The sequence below is a fragment of the Macaca thibetana genome, chromosome 16 (assembly GCF_024542745.1).
Source record: "Macaca thibetana thibetana isolate TM-01 chromosome 16, ASM2454274v1, whole genome shotgun sequence".
Lineage (NCBI taxonomy): Eukaryota > Metazoa > Chordata > Mammalia > Primates > Cercopithecidae > Macaca > Macaca thibetana.
In genome coordinates, this window is record NC_065593.1 from 56,598,401 (window position 1) to 56,620,006 (window position 21,606).

Sequence of the window (21,606 nt, forward strand, 5' to 3'; positions counted from 1 at the left end):
CGGCGGGCCCTGCAGTGATGCTTCTGCATCCTGGGAGACGGCAGCTAAGGGGCCTGGGCCAGGGGGGCCTGTGGCCCAATCCTAGGTCTACATCAACCCTCTCTCCTTCCTCATCCATCCATTCCCTCGAGAAACAGCTCTCAGGCGCTTCCTGGGCAGACGTCTGTAATAAAAAGTTCTGGGTGCACCCTGGGCAGTCCTTCTGTGCCCCACCAAGGTCTGAGGCCTCAGAAAGCAGGACGTGGCCTCCCACGTCTGAGGACCACGACCCACTGTTAGGATCGAGTGACCTTGGCAGGGTCACCTCTGTGTATTTGATCTGGCAGTTTTTATCACATGCATTGCAGGGAGCCATCACCTGGAAATTTGCTGGGGTGGGAGGCTGTGGGATTGGACCCCTTTCTCAGCCTTTCCTATGGCAGGTGCCTGCAGGCCCTGTGGGGTGGTGGACGGACGTGGCTCGGACGTCAGCTCCCGGCTCTGGGTCATGCATGTGGCGGGGCTGGAGTCTGTTTCTGAGCCTCAGTTACCTGCAGAGTGGGTCTGTTCTTGATTTCCAGGGCGTTGTAGGGTTTGTGATGTCAGCGTTCAACGCCACATCCCCAGCTGGGAGCTGATAGCTGAGGGCCTGCGTTCAAAGGCACCACCCGGCTGTCGCCAGGGCTTGGGGCCCTCGTGGGGCCGGGCAGGGAGAACCCCTCCTGTCGTGCTCCCCACGGCTGTGAGTTCTTTGAGCCACTGGTACAACCCAGTGGACTTTAATGATATTATTTTTTGCCCAGTCTTGAGGTTTTCAAATGTCTGTTGATGGCCATTGTGCTGCCCAAGATGACCAGTCACCTGAATCCACTCGCTAAAGAAGCAGCTCCTCCCGGAGAAGCTGGATTCCTCCAGAAAAACATTAAACGGTTTCCCCAACTGTGTCCAGGACATTTTCTCTTTAAGCATTTGAAAAATACCGGAGAACGTCCACCAGTCTGTCGTTCACGTGAGAACAGTTCATCCCACGGCCCCACTCAACCACCACCTCCCAAGTCTTTGCCACCCATTTCCCCTCCCAGGCCATTTTTGCCGACCTTCCCGTGGGGATGTAATTATCATAATTGTGGTTGAATGATACATGGAGAGCCTATGCTTGTAACTTAACATTCAGCAACTTCAATGAGCAACGTGTAATTACTACACGAAACAGCCATGGACGCCAGCCAGCCTCCACCTGATAACCTTCAGTGTGTAATTCTTCCTGAAACCCCTCCTTAACTTAATTTGCTGTCATGTCTTGCTGTCTGTGCGTCAGAGAAAAGTGGCAGGGGGGAGTTTCCTTGAGTCGGATACAAGTCCAGGCCAATGCTGGCCGGCTCTCTGACCTTGGGTGGTACTCGCCCCCAGGTTGGCCAGCGGGAGAGAGGCTGCCGGCTGCCAGCTCAGCAGTGAGAGACAGTCGTGTGGCACGCTGACCCCACGCTGTCCTAGCTGTTGTTCACAGCCGCTGCTCTGGGCAGCATCTCACCCTCTGCCCCGCCGTGAGCCGACCGTGGGCCCCAGGGGTGGTGAGCTGTAGTGACTCTGCCATCTCAGACACTCAGACCCCACAGGAAGGAGGGGTCCCCGGCCACTGCAGGGTGGTGTCAGGAGGGGCCATCTACAGTACAAGGTGGATTTGTACACGGAGGTGGACATCTGCGTGGACCCTGGCCACGGCCGGTCAGATGTGCTCAGGCAGGACCGTGAGCCCAGTGATGACATGCTGAGGTCCGGCCGGCCAGCCACACGCAACAGGCCTGTGGTCACCCAGGACATCAGCTGAGGGCCTCAGCCCACTCGTTCTGGAGGACGCTCATGGCAGAAATGCCTCGGAAGGAACCGGCATCCCCACTGCCTTGGGGGAGAGGGAGTGTCCCACATGCCAACTACCAAAAGCCTGAAACTCAAAAACGTTGAAGGCCAGTGTGCGGGGCACCCACGCATCCTCTGGCTCCAGCTGAGGGCTGCTCCTCTGTTTTGTGCACACACACATTTTCCCCTGGGCCATTTGGGAGCTGCAGAGGCTGTGACCCTTTGGCCCTAACCATGGGAGCAGGAGTCACTCCTCAACGGGGACCACGTATGGTGCCATCCAGCGCCGTCGGCACACCCAGCTAGCCGTGTGGAGACAGTGCCCCTCCGTAGAGTATATGCGCGCCGCCTTGTTCCCTGTGGGCCCCACACTTGTCTGCTCCTAACTGGGCTGGGCCGGGCGCCTCTGCCAGGCTGGGCACAGGGTGGTCCCTCCCAGGGTTCACTGGTTGGCACCAGAGAGCAGAGCCCCGCTCAGTGGCCATCCTGGCAGCCCGCCCCACTGGCATCTGAATTCTGGAAGGCACTTCTAGGGCCCCCTTGGCCACCCTCGAGAATAAACAGAAACGGGGGATCTGCAGCGTGGGACTCCTAGCGAGCTGAGATCGGTCCGCATGTCTCGCTGAACGGATGGGCCTCCTTGTTTCCTGCAAGTTTATAATTGAAAGGAAGAGCTTGTTTTTCTCTGCTTCTGTGGCCTTTGGTTTCACGCTACAGGAAGGTATCTCCCAGGCCCCGGGGGGCCTGCTGAGAGCGGAGGTGTGCGGGGGGCCGTGCCCTGTTCTTCCTGTGCCCCTCTGCCCCTGGCACCACCCCAAAGGAGGCAAGGCCTTGTCAACATCTGTTAAGCTGGGAACCAGGGACCGCCCAGAGTCAAGTGGGCTGGCGTAGCCACGCGGCAGGAAGCTGAGGGCACGCAGAGCTCTCTCCCGCCATACCCCACTGGGGTGTCCTGGGGAGGGTGGACGTCCAGACGCTGGAACACCTAACCTGGGCCGGGGTAGGCCTCTGCCCAGCGCACGGGGAAGGGCAGGACCGTGGATAGCTCAGTCACCACCCGGGACCTGCCCAGCCGGGCGGGGTCCCGCCTCCTCCTCCAGTCCACAGGGTGAGCCTCCACTGACAGCCGCAGGGACAGGCCCTCCCCGCATCGACGCTGCGCCTGGGTGACTCAGCCCCGGTGGGCGGGGGCGGCGGTAGCACCCTCACCAGGAGCCTGTCGGGCGGGGCCCTCCCATGCAGGTGATTAGCCCGGCTGTCCTGCCCCCATGCGCTGGACAGCCCAGAACTGCCCCCGGTTGGAGGGGCTGAGAGCTCTGGCTGTGGAGTGTGGGTGGGATGTGGAGGCTGGGGGCACAGGGCAGCTCTCTCGCGTGTCCGTGCCTTTCTGCCCACGCTGAGATAGTGAAGAAGGCCTTGACCGCCATTTGGACAGACGGTCCCACCCAGAACGAGGAGAGGCAGGTGACACCCAGCTCAGCGGACCCGGTCAGGCACACTGGCAGGCGGGCTCAGGATCTGTCTCCTGAGTCACCTGCGTGCCAAGACGTCCCCAGACCGCAGGGTTTGGGGAAGGCTGTCAGTGGGGCTGGGCATGCGGGGAGCGTCCCGGGGCCAGGTCACATGGACTTGGCAGATCTTGGAGAGAGAACTGGACCCCCGCAGTGTCCAGTAGAGAGGGGCCCAGCGGGGTGGGGACCGAGCAAGTGAAGGCAGGGGTGGGGCAGGGCCTAGGTGTGCCTCCCGGAGGGCCAAGCTGGAGCGCACAGGATCACCCGGGGATGCTGGCTTCACGCTCTTCATGCTCTTCCTGCAGTCGTGCCTGCCTAGACTCGGCAGAGGAATCGCTCCCTCCAGAAACCCCTCCAGGCAGGCAGGAGCGAGCCCAGCTGATGGGCTTTCTCCTCAGGCGTGCAGGGGTCCCTCCCATCCACACGGCAGGTGCTGAGCTCCCCACCCCAACCCTGCCTGCTGCAATGTGCGGGCCCAGCCTTGGCACCGGCTGTCCCAACAAGGACCTGAGGACTCCAAGGTGCCTTCTCCTGGAGAGGTGGCCGGGCCTGTGCCGCGGCTCCGCTCTACTCTCCCAGTGGTGCCAGGAGGCCCCCGCAGCCCCAGTGCTGTACCTCTGCTGAAGTTTGCGGAAGTGACACGGCCCAGAGGGACCCGCTGTCCACACCCAGGATGGTGGACTGTGCGTCCTGGGCCTCAGTTCAGGCTCATGAAAGATGACTGAGCCCCCTCCACCCCACACTCTCCAGCCCCCACACCCTGCCATGCCCCGCACCACACCAGCTCCCCCCACAGATGCTCCTCCTTGTCAGCCTGGGCCAGAGCTAGGCAGGACCCACAGAGGCAGGGACCCCTCCCCAAACCCTAGCTGGCAGTCTCAGCCTTTAAACCCTGTCTGGGGGGCTCAGTCAGTGTTGGTGGGGTGCACTCCTGTAGGGCTGCCCGGACTAGGTGACCTGCATGCTCATGCGCCTGTTCAAGCCAGGGTGAGGAGGAGGAGCAGCTGGCGCTGTGCACCTTGTGGGGGTGCAACAAGGCCCCACCCAGCAGGAGTCGGAGCGGGAGGCCTGGGGCAGCCTGACCTCACGTGGAGGAGCTTGGGGTCATGAGGCTGCTGTCACCAGGCTCTCAAGGGACTCCAGGGAGAGGTGAGGCGATGAGGTCACGTGAACTGGAGAAACAAAGCCACGCATCTCTAGACGCAGTGTGGCGACAGTGACAGGAGCCGGGGACGTCTCCCCTCAACTCCGCGGCGGAATTTTAATACTGTCCCCAATTTTTCTACAATAACTAGGTATTGCTATTAAAATGAGAAAACAAATAATTTAAAAAGGAAGAAAATAAGAAAGGAAGGAGGAAGAGAGGGAGGAAAGATGGAGAGAAGAAGAGAGGGAAGGAGACAGAGAGATTGTTACAAATGATGGGGGGGACACAGTTTACCCAGAAAATAACTACAGCCTCGTGGGGCCTCTTGGGGGCCCAAACCCAGGGCGTGGCTGACAGGGAGGTGGGCCTAGGGGCACTGGGAGCCCATGCTGGGCTTAGTGAGGTGCTGCAGGGTGACCTGAGGAGCGTCCACTGTTAAACTGCGTTACTTGGTGGTGATCAACCCTCCAGCTCCCCATCTGAGAGCGACTTCGTGATGCTAACCCCACAGGGCCCAGTTCAGTAGGAGGGAGGCTCCGGCTTCCTGTATAATTTGGAGCGTGGGCCTCCCACTCCAGCCTCCCCACTCCCTGCCTCGACCTCAGCAGCCCTGTCCCTGTCCCCTCATGGCAGTGGCTGCAGTCACTAGGATCTGCCCCTTCCTCGCCACCCTCTGGCTCTGTTCTACCCTCCGGAGCATGAAGGACTGTGGGGCACTCGGTGTCTGCGTCCTGTCCAGAGCATGCTGGGGGATGGCGTCTTCCCACCAACCCTCCTGACTGAGCAGCCTCCTGCCTGCCAGCCCTTTGCGTGTCACAGAGAAAACAAGGTGAAGAAGATGATTATTTGAGTCTAGAGAGCTCATCAAAATGTTTTAAAACATACTTTTTAACTACAAAAGTGAGTATGCTTATTGACAAAAAGTCTGTTGTTCTGGGGTTGCTGAGAGAAAAAAGAAAAGAGGGATTTCCCCTTTGACCTCCTAGCCCTGTCCAAGGGTCGGTTTGGCCTCCCTGGGACTCCCTGGGTGTTGTGTGCACGTATGTGTGCAAGTGTGTGTGTGCGTGCGTGCTTGAGTGTGCATTGTGAGCGTGTGTGCTCAGGTGTGTGCGTGCCTGTGTGCACGTGTGTGCTAGAGTGTGCATTGTGTGTGCGTGCCTGTGTGTGTGTGCATGCCTGTGTGAGCCTGTGTGCGCGTGTGTGTGGTCAAGTGTGCATTGTGAGCGTGTGTGTGCTCGTGTGTGTGTGCATGCCTGTGTGTGTGTGTGCATGCCTGTGTGAGCCTGTGTGCACGTGTGTGTGGTCGAGTGTGCATTGTGAGCGTGTGTGTGCTCGTGTGTGTGTGTGCGCATGCCTGTGTGTGCGTGCGTGCCTGTGTGAGCATGTGTGTGCTCGTGTGTGTGTGTGCATGCCTGTGTGTGTGTGCACGTGCCTGTGTGAGCCTGTGTGCGCGTGTGTGTGGTCGAGTGTGCATTGTGAGCGTGTGTGTGCTCGTGTGTGTGTGTGCATGCCTGTGTGTGTGTGCACGTGCCTGTGTGAGCCGGTGTGCGCGTGTGTGTGGTCGAGTGTGCATTGTGAGCGTGTGTGTGCTCGTGTGTGTGTGTGCGCGTGCCTGTGTGTGTGTGTGTGTGCATGCCTGTGTGAGCCTGTGTGTGCGTGTGTGTGGTCGAGTGTGCATTGTGAGCATGTGTGCGCTCGTGTGTGTGTGTGTGCGCATGCCTGTGTGTGAGCCTGTGTGCACGTGTGTGTGGTCGAGTGTGCATTGTGAGTGTGTGTGTGCTCGTGTGTGTGTGCGTGCCTGTGTGTGTGTGTGCGTGCCTGTGTGAGCCTGTGTGCGCGTGTGTGTAGAGCTCCGCGTGGGATTTGGCCCACAGTGGTTCCATTTTGACTCTCATTTCCAGGAGAAACTCTGCAGAGCTCTGTCCACAGCCGCGACGCTGGCACCAGTGCCTGTGGGGCAGGATCTGGATTTCAAACTCAATTTCAAAAAACAAACCATGGCTGAGTCCACTAAAAGGCAACGGGAAAATAATGAGTGGCAGAGTGGGGGCTGGGTGGCAGGACTTTATTTTTCGTGGTCCAGTGGTCGCCTGGGGGATGCCGGCCTTGGAGGGTGCGGACGAGAAAGGCCTACGAGTGTGCTGATGTCAACAGGAAGCGCTTTTGTGGGTGTCATTGGGCATGGTCTGTTCTCACTGCTTTCAAGTTCAGTGAGGGGCAGCAGAGCGGCTACCAGCTCCCTGAGTGACCGGCATCTGAATGTCCCCAGGCTGCTTGCCGGGCTACCTCCCAGCCCTGCCCACCCATGGTCCCCTCCTAACCCTTTCTAGGCATCTCAGGCCCCCAAGGTCCCACAGCCTCCCCCCTGCCAATGAGGGGTCATCAGCGCAGCTCAGCAGGGACCCCGAGAGGCCAGAGGCCAAGCCACCATGCTCAAAGTAGAGGTCAGGCCCGTGCTGACCGTCTGGGCTGGGGGGAGCCTCCCTGTCCTGTCCACTCCCTGCACCTGTCCCCCAGAAGCCTCCACAGTGACACAGTCCCAGCCTGTGCCCCAGGCCGCAGCCCCCTGAAGCAGATGGTCCCAGCCACCTTTGGGCCCAGCGCACTCCCTCCCAGCCCTGCACACGGGGACTCTGCAAGCTTGTGCAGCAGCAGAGGGTGTCACGCAGCCGTGGGGGCCCGGAGGGAAGGCCCTGGAGATCAGGGCTGCAGTGTCCGCCCCGGAGGCGTCCCACATGGCTCACCTCACACTGGGTGTCTGCCTTTCACGTGCTGCGGCTCCTGCCACGTAGGCCCCGTCCACCGCAGGGCAGACCCCTCCTGGCAGGTTCTGTGCGCAGAGCCTGACAACTACAGCGGCAACCACAGCCCCTGACCCTCCTTCCCTGGCTCGGAAGAGGGGCCAGAAGCCACTGGACAAAGGGGCGTGGCAGGCGTGTGTGAGCGTGAGGGGGTGTGTGGGAGCGTGTGTGAGAGTGTGGGAGCATGTGTGTGGGAGCATGTGTTAGCATGTGGGAGCATGTGTGAGCGTGTGGGAGTGTGTGTGTGTGGGAGCATGTGGGAGTAGGTGGGAGCATGTGTGAGTGTGTGGGAGTGTGTGTGTGTGGGAGTGTGTGTGTGTGGGAGTGTGTGTGTGGGAGCATGTGGGAGTAGGTGGGAGCGTGTGGGAGTAGGTGGGAGCATGTGTGAGTGTGTGGGAGCATGTGTGTGTGGGAGCATGTGTGTGTGGGAGCATGTGTGTGGGAGCATGTGGGAGCAGGTGGGAGTGTGTGTGAGCGTGTGGAAGCATGTGTGTGTGGGAGCATGTGTGTGTGGGAGCATGTGTGTGTGGGAGCATGTGTGTGTGGGAGTGTGTGTGTGGGAGCATGTGGGAGTAGGTGGGAGCATGTGGGAGTAGGTGGGAGCGTGTGTGAGTGTGTGGAAGCATGTGTGTGTGGGAGCATGTGTGTGTGGGAGTGTGTGTGTGGGAGCATGTGGGAGTAGGTGGGAGCGTGTGGGAGTAGGTGGGAGCATGTGTGAGTGTGTGGGAGCATGTGTGTGTGGGAGCATGTGTGTGTGGGAGTGTGTGTGTGGGAGCATGTGGGAGTAGGTGGGAGTGTGTGGGAGTAGGTGGGAGCATGTGTGAGTGTGTGGGAGCATGTGTGTGTGGGAGCACGTGTGTGTGGGAGTGTGTGTGTGGGAGCATGTGGGAGCAGGTGGGAGTGTGTGTGAGCGTGTGGAAGCATGTGTGTGTGGGAGCATGTGTGTGTGGGAGTGTGTGTGTGGGAGCATGTGGGAGCAGGTGGGAGTGTGTGTGAGCGTGTGGAAGCATGTGTGTGTGGGAGCATGTGTGTGTGGGAGTGTGTGTGTGGGAGCATGTGGGAGTAGGTGGGAGCGTGTGGGAGTAGGTGGGAGCATGGTATGAGTGAGTGGGAGCATGTGTGTGTGGGAGCATGTGGGAGCAGGTGGGAGTGTGTGTGAGCGTGTGGAAGCATGTGTGTGTGGGAGCATGTGTGTGTGGGAGTGTGTGTGTGGGAGCATGTGGGAGTAGGTGGGAGTGTGTGTGAGTGTGTGGAAGCATGTGTGTGTGGGAGCATGTGTGTGTGGGAGTGTGTGTGTGTGGGAGCATGTGGGAGTAGGTGGGAGTGTGTGTGAACGTGTGGAAGCATGTGTGTGTGGGAGCATGTGTGTGTGGGAGTGTGTGTGTGGGAGCATGTGGGAGTAGGTGGGAGCATGTGGGAGTAGGTGGGAGCGTGTGTGAGTGTGTGGAAGCATGTGTGTGTGGGAGCATGTGTGTGTGGGAGTGTGTGTGTGTGGGAGCATGTGGGAGCAGGTGGGAGCATGTGGGAGTAGGTGGGAGTGTGTGTGAGCGTGTGGAAGCATGTGTGTGTGGGAGCATGTGTGTGTGGGAGTGTGTGTGTGGGAGAAGGTGGGAGTGTGTGTGAGTGTGGGAGTGTGTGTGTGGGAGTGTGTGTGTGGGAGCAGGTGGGAGCATGTGTGTGAGTGTGGGAGCGTGTGTGAGCATGAGGGGGCATGTGTGAGCATGAGGGGGTGTGTGTGAGCATGTGTGTGTGTAAGCATGTGGGAGCGTGTGTGAGTGTGAGGGAGCGTGTGTGTGGGAGCATGTGTAAGCGTGTGGGAGTGTGTGGGAGCATGTGGGAGCGTGTGTGAGTGTGAGGGGGTGTGTGGGAGCGTGTGTGAGAGTGTGGGAGCATGTGTGTGGGAGCATGTGTTAGCATGTGGGAGCGTGTGTGTGTGGGAGCGTGTGTGTGTGGGAGCATGTGGGAGCAGGTGGGAGTGTGTGTGAGCATGTGGGAGCGTGTGTGTGTGGGAGTGTGTGGGAGCAGGTGGGAGCGTGTGTGAGTGTGTGAGCATGTGTGAGAGTGTGGGAGCGTGTGTGAGCATGTGTGTGTGGGAGCGTGTGTGTGTGGGAGCATGTGGGAGTAGGTGGGTGTGGGAGCATGTGTGAGAGTGTGGGAGCGTGTGTGTGGGGGAACATGTGGGAGCAGGTAGGAGCGTGTGTGTGAGTGTGGGAGCGTGTGTGAGAGTGTGGGAGTGTGTGTGTGGGAGCATGTGTGAGCGTGTGTGAGAGTGTGGGAGCATGTGTGTGGGGGAGCATGTGTTAGCATGTGGGAGCGTGTGTAAGCATGTGGGAGCGTGTGTGTGTGGGAGCATGTGGGAGCAGGTGGAAGCGTGTGGGAGATCCAGCAGGTTGGGGAAGGACCGGCCCTTGTCCCAGCCCCAGTTCACCATCAGTTGGTGCCCTGGGGCTCTGGCACCCATATTAGCTTTTGGGAAGGGACACAGTTTCTAGCACCTTCTGAGAAGGGGCCTGTTTGAGAACAGCCAGACCCTGCCAGCCCCCCGCCCGGCCCAGCCGGCTCTCAGAGAGGATGGGGCGGGACCCCATGCCCAGCGCTGGCCACCTTTGGGCTGCTCTGACGGTGTGGTGTGGTGGACACCGAGCCCTGCCCGTGGGGGTTGGCACCTGACCCCGTCACCCTCATCACCCGTGACCCCCGCACCACTCCCAGGCACCCCTAGGAGCGCAGGGGTCAGGTCTGTGGGCGAACCTGCCAAGCTCCCTGGGTTTCATTTTGTCCCGCCATCTCCCCCATTCTCTCTATTTGTGCACATGTGATTTCCACAAATGACAAGCAGCCTCAACCGTTTCCTGAAATATCGTGATTTTAGGTGAACCTCAGGGATGTTTTCCTACTGAAAAAGGTGAAATTAGGGAGATGCCTCCTCTAAGTCCAAAGGGGGACTCTGGCAGGGCGGCTGCCGGCCCTCCCTCCTGGGGTCACCGCGGGAAGGTGCCAGGTCCTGCTGTCCTCACCTGCAGATGCAATTTCCACCCTGACAGCCCCACGGCCGGGCTTCCTGGGCCAGCGTGCGACGGGGGGAGCACCCGACTTCCCACTTGCGACCCCCACGGAGCTCACCCTGGGAGGACCCCCGTTATCACCCCCGCTGTCACCTCCTGTGACCCCCTTATGGCCCCGCTGTCGTCTCCCGCGACCCCTGTTATCGCCCCCAATGTCACCTCCCGCGACCCCCATTATCGCCCCCGCTGTCACCTCCCGTGACCCCCGTTATCACCCCTGCTGTCACCTCCCACGACCCCCGTTATCGCCTCCGCTGTCACCTCCGGCGACCCCCGTTATCGCCCCCGCTGTCACCTCCCATGACCCCCGTTATCACCCCAGCTGTCACCTCCCGCGACCCCCGTTATCGCCCCTGCTGTCACCTCCCGTGACCTCCATTATCGCCCCCGCTGTAACCTCCCGCGACCCCCGTTATCGCCCCCAATGTCACCTCCCGCGACCCCCATTATCGCCCCCGCTGTCACCTCCCGCGACCCCCGTTATCGCCCCCGCTGTCACCTCCCGTGACCTCCGTTATCACCCCTGCTCTCACCTCCTGCAACCCCCGTTATCACCCCAGCTGTCACCTCCCGCGACCCCCGTTATCGCCCCCGCTGTCACCTCCCATGACCCCCCCCCGTTATCACCCCCGCTGTCACCTCCCATGACCCCCGTTATCACCCCCAATGTCACCTCCCGCGACCCCCATTATCGCCCCTGCTGTCACCTCCCGTGACCCCCCTTATCGCCCCCGCTGTCACCTCCCATGACCCCCCTTAATACCCCCGCTGTCACCTCTCATGACCCCTGTTATCGCCCCCGCTGTCACCTCCCGTGACCCCCGTTATCGCCCCCGCTGTCTTCTCCTGTGACCCCCGTTACCAGCCCCGCTCATCCCAGAGAGGACTGGAGGAGTGGAGGCGAATGCCTGCGGGGCAACAGTGCCCGATACTTGGGAGGGGCACCTGCAGAGGGGCAGCCTGTGGGACTGAGCCCCAGCCTGTGGGGTCTGCGCTACCTCCAGGCAGTGTGAGAGTTGAACTGAATTGTGGGATACCCCGTTGGCGTCCACTGAGAAGTGCAAAGCTGCTTGGTGTGAAAAACCTGCACGTTTGGCGTGAAGTGATTCGAGTGTAGAGAAACATATTTTCCGCGTTAGCCTGAGCGACCAGCCTGGGCACCGGGTGCTGGGGCTTTTACATCCTTGTGCCCACCTGCGGCTGGTCAGAAGCTATGTCTTGTCTGCCCAGCCCCCGACCTGCCTTTTCTTCCCCCGTCTGTGGGGCCGGGATGGAGTTGATGGTAACAGCTGGCCGTGCCCAGGCCCAGACTGCGGGCTGCAAGCTGGGGCTCGGTGACCGATGTGCAGGGCACACTGGGGACTGAGCGCTTCTTGGGACTCAGGACCCTCCCTGCTAACACCAGGAAGGTTCCAGGCCAACTGGGATGAGTTGATCAACATCAGTTCTGCTGACGCTGGAGGGAGTTCAGCCTCCAAGCTTTGGGGTCACCAGGTTGGCAGGAAGCTCAGTTGCTCCTGGCCGCTGTCCAGGCCTCCAGGGGAGGGAGAGACCCATGCCTACCCAGAGGGGCGTCACGGGCAGAGGCTGGGGCTCTATGTCCTGTTCGCCTTCCTGGGACGCGGGCAACCAGCCAACCTGCCTGACTTCAAACCAGTGCGAACCAGTTCAGCCAGGAATCCTGACCAACACACCCTCCAAATTCACGTGTCGGGAAGACGCCAGCCCCAGGTCTCACGGCCAGATGTGGCCCAGAACGTTCTGTGAGGCTCCGTCTGACCAAGTCCCCCACAGGTGCTTTCATTTGCGACCTGGGGGGTCCAGCACCCACCAGCACCCTGCACCTGCTGTCATCCTGCTGGCGTCAGCATTTCCAAGGTGAGCTAGAACTGGTTAAAATCAGCGTGCGGCCCTGAGCACAAGGCCTTCGCCGCTGGCTGACCTTTCTCTCTGAACACCTGGGCGAGGGCCTCATGGGGTCCTCAGCGTCTGACATCAGGGCAGGGCGAGGGCCTCGTGGGGTCCTCGGTGTCTGACATCAGGGCAAGGCTACAGCATGTGTCCCCCAAGCTGCCCCCTGAATCCTCCATGGATCTCCCAGTCTCCAATCCCTCCCTCTTGGCATCTGCACTATTTAGGGGTGCAGATATTAAACAGAGGGGAAAGCAGGCTAAGTCCCACATGACCTGTATGACAAGCGGGCTAGGACCTGACCCACCTGTGCTGGCCCGCGGGCCCCTCACCTGCGGTCGGCTTGGTGCCCTCTAGCTCCCCAGGCCTGGACCTGGCTGCAGAGGTAGCTGCCCCGGGGAGAGATGGTACAGGGGCTGCAGGGCTGGGTGCTGTGGTGAGGAGCACCTCCCTCCACGGGTGGGCCACTCCCAGGGTGAACATGGAGCCAGGTCTGAGGCCGGGCCTGCACGGACGGCAGCCAGGAGCCTCTCAAAGGCACCAGAGGCACGGCCAGCACCTCTCTCAGCTCCGGAGATCTCTTAAGTTCACAGCCTTAATAGAATTCCACCCATTTGTCCAGGGGGACAACGTGCCTCGGGAAGGAGCGAGAGAACGGCTCCCGCTTAGCCCCCGCCAGGTACCAGCAGAACAGCGTGAGCCCGGAGTACAGATGGTCAGTTCCAAGAGAAACCCGAAATCCAAACGTGGGCTTATGTGGAATTACCTGACATTTGGGTCACTCTGCAGCCCGCACAGGCGTGTGGAGCCAGAGGGAGCCGGGCACGTGGGGAAGCGGCCGCACTTGGTTTGCAGCCCCGGCTTGACCGTAGAACAGGACGATGGAAACTCTGGGAGGGCCTGAATTATTACCTGACTTCACAGATCAAAATGGCCAGATAATCCAAACCAGCAGTGCACACCTGGCGTTTGGCAATTCCACACCCACCTGTGAGATTCACTTAAGCATTTTGGAAAGTTCGAGTTATTTCAATAACAGAATCCGTATCTAACCAGATGTGGGTGTGAGGTCAGTCGTAAGCGTTTGCTGCAAGGGCCGATGCGCTGGCATTCTCTCAGGCGCTCCTCCTTCAGCCCGTCAGCGGTTCCTGGGCACCAGGCTCTGCGGGCCGCCACCCCCATGGTGCACAGCAAAGCCACGCAGCCACGGAGCTCCTTCCAGAACCAACCAAATAAACAGCAGGACTTTAGGGGCCAGGGTGAGGGGGAGAGCAGGGAGGGAGACCTTTCTGTGTGGGTCTGTGTGCTGTGTGGCCATGGGCCATGTGACAACAGGGCTGGAACTGCCCGGACACGGAGCCTGTCCTGGAGTCCATGCCTGCCGTCCCTCCTTGCAGGGGTGGACAGGCTAAGGCCTTGCTTCTCAAGGAGCTTGGTCGGAGACCCTCCCACACCCCATCCTAGGGAACCGTCTCCCTCCTCAAGCTGCTGCTTGGGACGTTCCCAGCCACCTCATCCTGGCGCCATGGCCGTAACCGGCTCACGTGCTCACTGGACTCTGCCAGCCACGGGGAGTTGGCAGTAGACAGGAAGAACCTGTCCCTGCCCCGACAGGCGGTCAGTTCAGAGACGGAGCTGGAGGCCACTTAGCAGAAGGACCTCCTGCAAAGGGACAGGCAGGTGCCAGGGACAGCCCTACGGCACGAAGGGGGACAGTGTGTCCGTGCATGAGCTCGAGCTTCACAAGCTGGGCCGCCAGGTTGCCTCTCGTAGCGTAGGACAACTCGGGCTGGATGGCCCCAGAGCCAGGTCCTGGGAGTCAGGAGTTGGTCGGGGTACCCCAGGCCCCGCGGTTGTGAGGACGGGGCCCAGCCCCGACTGTGCTGGACGCCGTCTGAACCGTGCAGGGGCCTGAGATTTTACTTCCAGGCTAACAGGCCTGCCTGTTTCTGGGGTGCTGGCAGGAGGCACCAGACGGCTGGGGCCAGAGACAGAGGATCTTATCACTCGCGGCAGAAGCAGAACCAGAGGGTCAGCACGCTTGAGTGGGCTCCCAAGCCCCTTCCCCAGCGGCGAGGTGCGGGGGCTCAGACAGATGCTGCCCATGCAGGGGGCTGCCCACAGGAGAGGCCCTCAGCTCTGGGAAGCCGTTGCTGTCCAGCAGGCAGACAGTGTGCCAGCTCTTCGTCCCAGAGACGGGCATCGGTCACCGTGCACACACCCCTAAGAAACGACCCCGGGAACAGGCGTTGGGGCTTACATTCCTGGCCCAGCAAGGTGGGCAGGAGCAAGGGATCGGGGAGCAGCGTCTTCCAGGAGACACCGGGCAACCTTTGACACAGCCTCAGACAGTGGGTTCGGGGAAGCCGCTGGGGGCCGGGTGCTGACTCTCCCCAGCACAGAATACCGTATAGGCCACGGGTTTCCGGGCGGCTGCTGGCACAGTTCCCCGTCAGCGGGTGCGGGTCCCACCTGCCTTTATGGCCCTGGTGGCCTGTGGAGGGGGCAGCGGCACTGCCCAGGGCCAACAGGAAGCCTGGTGTACGGCTGTGGGCTGATGGTTCCTCCCAGGGTGACCGTTAGGCTCCGCTCCCTGCCTTCCCCATGCTCTCGCTGCACCTCCCCGCCCCAGAGGGGAGACCGCTGGGTGGGTCCCACGGCCAGAGCCCACCCTTATGCTCTGCCTTTCCCCAGCCCCGCACACCTGCCTCAGGAGCGGGCCATGCACCCCCGGGCCTTCTGCCGCCAGACCCAGTTGTGCCCAACGATGCTGTGAGTGTCTGAGGCTTCCTCAGGAAAATGTGGAGAAGATATTAACACGGGTGAGGAGGCTTCTGGGCATCCTTTCGGTGGAGGGCCAGGCGATCCCCCAGGTCCTCTGGTGCTGCAGTGGTCAGCACCTTCCTCATCTTTAACAGAGCTGTGAGACAAGCTCCCTGAACACCCGGAAGGCGATGGCCACACACAGGAGCCCACAGAGGTGCAAAGAAACTCGTTAGTGGAGACGCTGCGAATTTCCACCAGTGGAAGAGAGGATCCGAAGGGGAGGTTTCAGGCCCTGTGGATGTTGGCTGGTTTGGTGATGACTTGGGGGACACGTTCCAGGCACCCCAGCGGATGCCTGAAACCTTGGATAGTATCGAACCCTGTAGAGACTGTTTTGTCCTATATGCACATCCCTTTGATAAAGTTTAATTTGTAAAATGGGCACAGTAAGAGATTAACAATCACCCATCATAAACAGAGTAATTATAACAATCCATGGTAATAAAAATTATGTGACCGTGGTATCTCCCTCTCTCTCAAAATATCTAATTGTGCTGTACTCACCTGTTTTCCGGGGTGGAGTACAGACAACTCCAGTCGGGGATACCGGGGACGACTGTGTTAGCAAGTTCATTTCAGCCCGATTGCCTAAACCTGTGGATTTTCCTTTGAACCAGTTTTGATATCTTCCTGCTCCCCCCATGAATTAATAAGTTAAAGAAAACCTTTGACATAACACGTGTATTAGTCCATTCTGGCATCGCTATCAAGAAATACCTGAGTCTGGGTAATTTATAAAGAAAAGAGGTTAAATTGGCTCAGGCAAAGCAGACGCAAGTGTCTCACACGACAGGAGGAGGAAAAGCGAGGCGGAAGGTGCCACACACGTTTAAACCAGATCCCGAGAGAACCGTCACAGGACAGCACCAAGGGGATGGCACAGATCCAAACCATATCAGCGTGTGTTCATTTTATATTTGCATGTCAATATTTTACTTTTTTGAATTGCAGCTTTTAACACTTCATTGTCTGATACAACAGAGTCTCACCAATTAAACTTATGAGAGACCCGTTTACAAACCCCCACCAGGCCCTTGTTTATGAAGGATATTATGAGACATTTCGTCATTCAACGACACTTACGAGCACCTGCCGTGTGCCAGCGATGAGCAGAACAGTCTTCTCCTCATGGGGCCACCAGAGGCTTCTGAAACCGACCAGCAAGTCACAAAAGATCCCCGGAAGAGGTGATGCTGGAGCCTGGCTTTGAAGGACAAGTAGGAATTCACTTTAGGGTCCTACCTAAATGAGGGGGTGTTGAGAAGGACAGGGACTGGGTGGCTGGAACCACCCACAAAAGGGCAGCCACGCTGTCCTGAAAGTGTGGGGACACGGACAGCTGTCACCAGCTGAGCCTGGATTCAATCTGCATTTTGTTTGTTTTTGAGACAGAGTCTTGCTGTGTTGCCCAGGCTGGAGTGCAGTGGTGAGATCTCGGCTCATTGCAACTTCTGCCTCCCAGGCTCAAGCAATTATCGTGCCTCAGCCTCCCAAGAAGCTGGGATTACAGGCATGTGCCACCATATCCCGCTAAGTTTTATATATTTAGTAGAGACGGGGTTTTTACCATGTTGGCCAGGCTGGTCTCGAACTCCTAACTTCATGTGATCCACCTGCCTCGGCTTCCCAAAGTGCTGGGATTATAAGCGTGAGCCTCCGCACCCGGCCAGATCTGCATTTTGGAAAGATGGCCCTGTTCATTGTGGATACGCAAGACGGTGAGGCAGGGAGACCCAGAGGTGGATGTGCCAGGCAGGCCTGGCCCCGCAGGGACCGTGGCACGGGGCAGTAGAGGTGGGTTTTAAGGTGGTGGATCTGCAGGTGCTGGGTGTGCCAGGTGGCGGTGGCTGGAAGCCTCCAGGCCTGTCCTGGTGTGGGATGCCCAGGAGGTACCTCAGGTGTGTGGAGCAGGTTTCGGGCATTGGCATCAGGGTTGTGCCTCCTACCTGGGGGTGCCCGGGCCAAGTCCGCCAGAACAGGGGCCTAAGAGTTCAGAGGGCACCAGAAAAATGCAAAGACCCACTGGCACCAGGCAGGTCATGCTCTGTGAATTTGTACATTCAGGCTTTTGGTACCCAAAGTCGGTGTTTCCACGGGGACAGGACCCGTCAAACGGCCACTGAACTCTCCTCTAGCCTGCAAGAGCCAGTGTGGGTCTTGGGCAGCTGACAGCCTCCGGAGGGTGCATGGATGGGCTGGGCAGCGGCATCTTCCTTGCTGGGCACGGCACAGGGGACCAGGCCGGGGTGCAGCTGCATTGGCCACACTGTCTGCTGCGCAGGTTCTGAAGGGCCGTCTACGTGTGCGCTGGGGACAGGGCCTTCCCCCAGCAATGGTGCCCCAGCAGCCTGCTGTGAGCCCCACCTTCCACGTCAGACTCACACCGTCCTCTTTGGGTCACCAGGGACTTTGGGCTGAGCCCTGCACCTTTAGTAGCTGAATAACCCATATTTGTTCTCAGGGCCTGGCCCGGGCTCCCCTGCCCCAGCCTCTCCGGCCCCTCTCATGTCCCACGTGGGCTCTTAGGACTCCCTGTGTAGACAGCACCCGCCACCCCACATGAGAACCACGGACTGGTCTTTCCCTCCAGACTGTGGCAGGCACCACAGCGAGAAATGCGCTTTCTATCTGGGTCCAGCGCACTCTGGCATAGAACGTGCAAAACCAACACAAGCTTTACAAATCAACGCAGCTCTAACTATACGAGACAGACTCAGATTTTATTTTTAGGAATTGCCAGTTAGAGCCCAGTGTACTGACCCCATGACCCCGGTATAACAGCCACGACCTGCAATTTGAAAACTACCCTGGGCCCTGGCACCGAGCCCATCCCAGAGAGGATGCACAGGAACGTTTGGACTCCATCCAGTCACGGGGACGGCTGGGCAGCCAGCTCCTTCGGTGATCCGCGCCAACACCACCCCTGCCTCCCTGCCGACTTGGTGGGCCAGGTGCACGCGGCGGCTTCTCAGGCCGGCGGTCATGTCTGTGCACTGACTGTGTGAAGCCGTGGCACTGAGCACCCCTCAGTCAGCAGCACAATGTGGGGAGCGGTGGTGCGGTTCCCCAGGTCGGCCAGGCGTCTCGCCTGCATCGGCCAACTTGACTTTTGCCTCCACTTTGCCATGAGGAATGGATGCCTCTGCGGACACCGCGGCTGGCATGCCAGGGCCACCTGCCCAGGACGTGGCAGAGCTGAGAGCAGGTCCCAGTGTGGCCCCTGGACTGGCTTCACGCACTGTCCAGATGCGGCTTCTCCCACGGCCTGGCATCACACCTGCTTCTCAGCCACCTGCTTCTCAGCAGCTGTCTTCCATGTGAGCTGACAGGGCCATCTGGGGAGGACGCCCGAGGGAGGCCAAGGCGGATGCGGGGGCAGCTCCAGCTTTGACAGTGACGTCAGGGGCACTACGGGGCCCTCACAAGGTCTCATGCAAGACGCAAAGGTGCCCTGGAATGTCCTGCTTCCCATTTATCCTCAGCATTCTCTCAGGCACCAGTCGATCCCAGACCTTTCTCCCACGTGTGAAAAACGTTGCATATCTCATGAGAGTGAGTTCCATAAATCTCGCTTGGAGCCCCCACGAGACACCTTCCACTCCTGTTTAGGAAAGTGTCTAATTGAACACGGAACATTGTTCAGCACAGGCCTTTCCTGTCCATGCAGCGGCTAACACAGGTGCCCCCGCATTGAGCGTGACTGGGGCTGCACATTCAGCGTCCGCAGGCACCTGCCACCCACCGCGGATTCTCTCCAGACTTGGACAGCTGTGGGCTTAGATCACCTCCGAGCCCGCCTCGAGTGCTGAGTGTGCAGCAGGGCAGCTCCGGCTCGCGGGGCCGTCCCTGGAGGTGAGGCTCCGTCTCATTGCACATCTCCTCCTCCTGCCGGCCCGACAGCCGGCTCCTCTGAGTCAGCGCGTCCCACCCTCCGGGTCCTAACTCCAGTTCCTGCAGAGCGGCCTCCGCTGTGAGAAGAGCCTCAGGCCTCGGGACACCTGTGGGATCCTGTAGTCACCACCCCAGGGCCAGGGGAGTAAATGCCCCAAGGAGCAGCTCCAGCTGACAACAAGCAGAGGCCCCTCGCTGCCCAGAGGGAACATTCTCCAGGCTTGTGGAGGTCCAGGGTCCAGCCCTCAATGCGACCCTCAGCACAGTGCGCTGGTCCTGGCCCGCTCGCTCCTTCCCGGCCCCTGCCCCAGCCTCCTGGGCATGAAACGCTCCATGTACAAGCCCCCGACTCTGGCTCCGTGTTCTGGGCTCGGGCGGGACGGGGGAACCCAAGCAAACATTGTCCCTGGTACTTGATGCTCCCCTAGAATCCACAGCCAGCATGTGCCTGGCTGATGACGGAACGCTTCTTGTGACAGGAGCCTCATCCCTTCCTGCAGGCCGGGGAAGGAATGCAGACTCTGGCTTTGGGTCAGTCATGCAGCACTGGGCTTGAACGAGGTATCTGCAGTGCTTGGAAGTTTGGAGGGGCTCAGTCAGTCGGATCTCCTTCTCTTTCCAGAAGGCCTGAGGGTGCGGGTTGGTGGAGCCAACACCGATTGCCACCTTGTGCAAGGCGCTGGGCAGGGCCTTGGTCCTTCCAAGGGGCCACATGGGGCTGTCCCTTCATGTCACAGAATTTCAGGGATCTGCAGAATGCCATCACCTCGACTTCTCTGTCCAGGCTCTGCAATTCACAGGCTTGACCTTCCTTCTGTAGCCCCCGGAGCTCCGGTCCGGTACACCCACCCCCAATTCACCACCATCCCCCTGAACCGATATAGGGTTTTCCTGTGCAATTTGAATCCCCAACGGGTCTGAATCCTAGGAATGCGGGCGAAACGGAACTCGAGGGACCACATCCGCACTTGGTCTACTGTCCTGGAGACCTTTTCATTTATTTTTTGTAGATTACCTTTTTAAAAAGCATGGGCTGCAACTCCTCAATGAGCCATTAAATCCACATGGTGAGTCATGGTCAGCCTTTAAATACCTGAGACAGAGTAGAAAAGATGACCTCAGTGCACACGGCTGAACAGCCCGGATGCCCTCGTGGGCTGCTTTATTATGGGGTGATGTGGTCACCACGCGCAGAGTCTCGTACGGTCTCAAGCGACCCCGACCTCCAGGCGGCACCCACTGCCTGAGGGAGGTCGAACCAGGTCTGTTGAGGTTCATCCCCCTGGAGACTTGGGCACACGAAGGTCTTGGGGATCAGGCTGTCTCAGGAACCCGTCTGGCTCTTGTCTTTCAAGCTCGAACTCAGCCCTCACTAGCTGCATTCACAGCAGAATCATTCTTACTGGGGACCCAGTGTCCCCCAAGTCTAACACCATCTGTGCAGACCTGCAGGGAATCTCTGCCTCCCACCAGCACTGAGGGGCTGCTGTGCAGTTCTTCGATTTGGAGACCTGGGGTCTTGGTCCATTTGTGCTGCTGTAACAAAATACCTCAGACCATGTGATGAATAAACAACAGAAATGTGCTGCACACAGTTCTGGAGGCCAACAAGTCCAGGATCCAGGCGTCAGCAGATCTGGCGTTTGGTGACAACCTGTTCCCCAGAGATGGCACCTTCTATGGGTCCTCACATGGAGGAAGGGACAGAAGGGCACCCATCCATCTTGAGAGGAGAGAGCCCTCACAGCCCAGTCACCTGCTTAAAGCTCCATCTCCCAACCACATCACCTTGGGGGTTACGTGTCAACATATTGTTTGGGGGGACACACACATTGAGACCACTGCACCTACTCCAGGCCCCTGGCAGTTGGCACTGAGGCCTCTCCATATAGCCAGTATTCACCAAAACTTTTGCATAAACAATTAAAAATAAGGAAAACTGGTCATCTGCAATGGCTCTCACTGGTAATCCCAGCAGTCTGGGAGGCCAAGAGCTCGAGACCAGTCTGGGCAACAGCGAGACCCCATCTCTACAAAAATAAAATAAAATAAATAAATATAACTGCCCACTCAGTGAACCCAAAGCTGTGGGGTGTCTTGCGTCACTTCCTCCGCTGCTGCCCACATGACGCTGTTCATCTTTCCTCACCACCTCACTTCCCTCTGAATGAAGACCACACTACCTCAACCCAGCCAGCTCTGAGGTCCCAGGCCCCCCGTCCTGTGCCTCTCCAGGGTGTCAGTGCCTTCGGTCCAGGCCCTCTGCCGGCCTCTCCCCAAGGATCTTCCTACTGCCAGGGCAGTGATCTCGGGCCCCACCACCCTTGGATTTCAGGACCCCGCCCCTGCAACCTTGCATTTCTGAAATGCACCTTGGCACTTTGAATGTTCCCAAAGAGGAGATTCTAATCAAATTTGAATTAGGGGGAAGTCAGTGAAAAGCAAATTTCTGGCAGCAGGAAATGTGCAGGAAGGAAGGTGGGAGGCAAGCCCAGTTCTGGATACCATGTGCTTGGAGGTGCAGAAGCCAACTGTGGCCCCTCACCCCTGGCCCTCACCACCTTATCATGAGTCTACAGTGCATTCTGGCAGCTACACGGCTACTCTTTACCAAGTCC

General features: G+C 59.2%; 1 protein-coding gene across 1 annotated transcript in view; it reads left to right on the plus strand.

Annotated features, from left to right (window-relative positions):
* Nucleotides 1-12,174: 12,174 nt before the first annotated feature.
* Nucleotides 12,175-21,606, plus strand: part of B3GNTL1 (UDP-GlcNAc:betaGal beta-1,3-N-acetylglucosaminyltransferase like 1) — a 157,200-nt gene continuing 147,768 nt past the window's right edge. The window contains exon 1 of the mRNA XM_050763730.1: nucleotides 12,175-12,178. The gene's annotated coding sequence lies outside the window, so the exon portion shown is untranslated. The remainder of the gene's footprint in view (nucleotides 12,179-21,606) is intronic.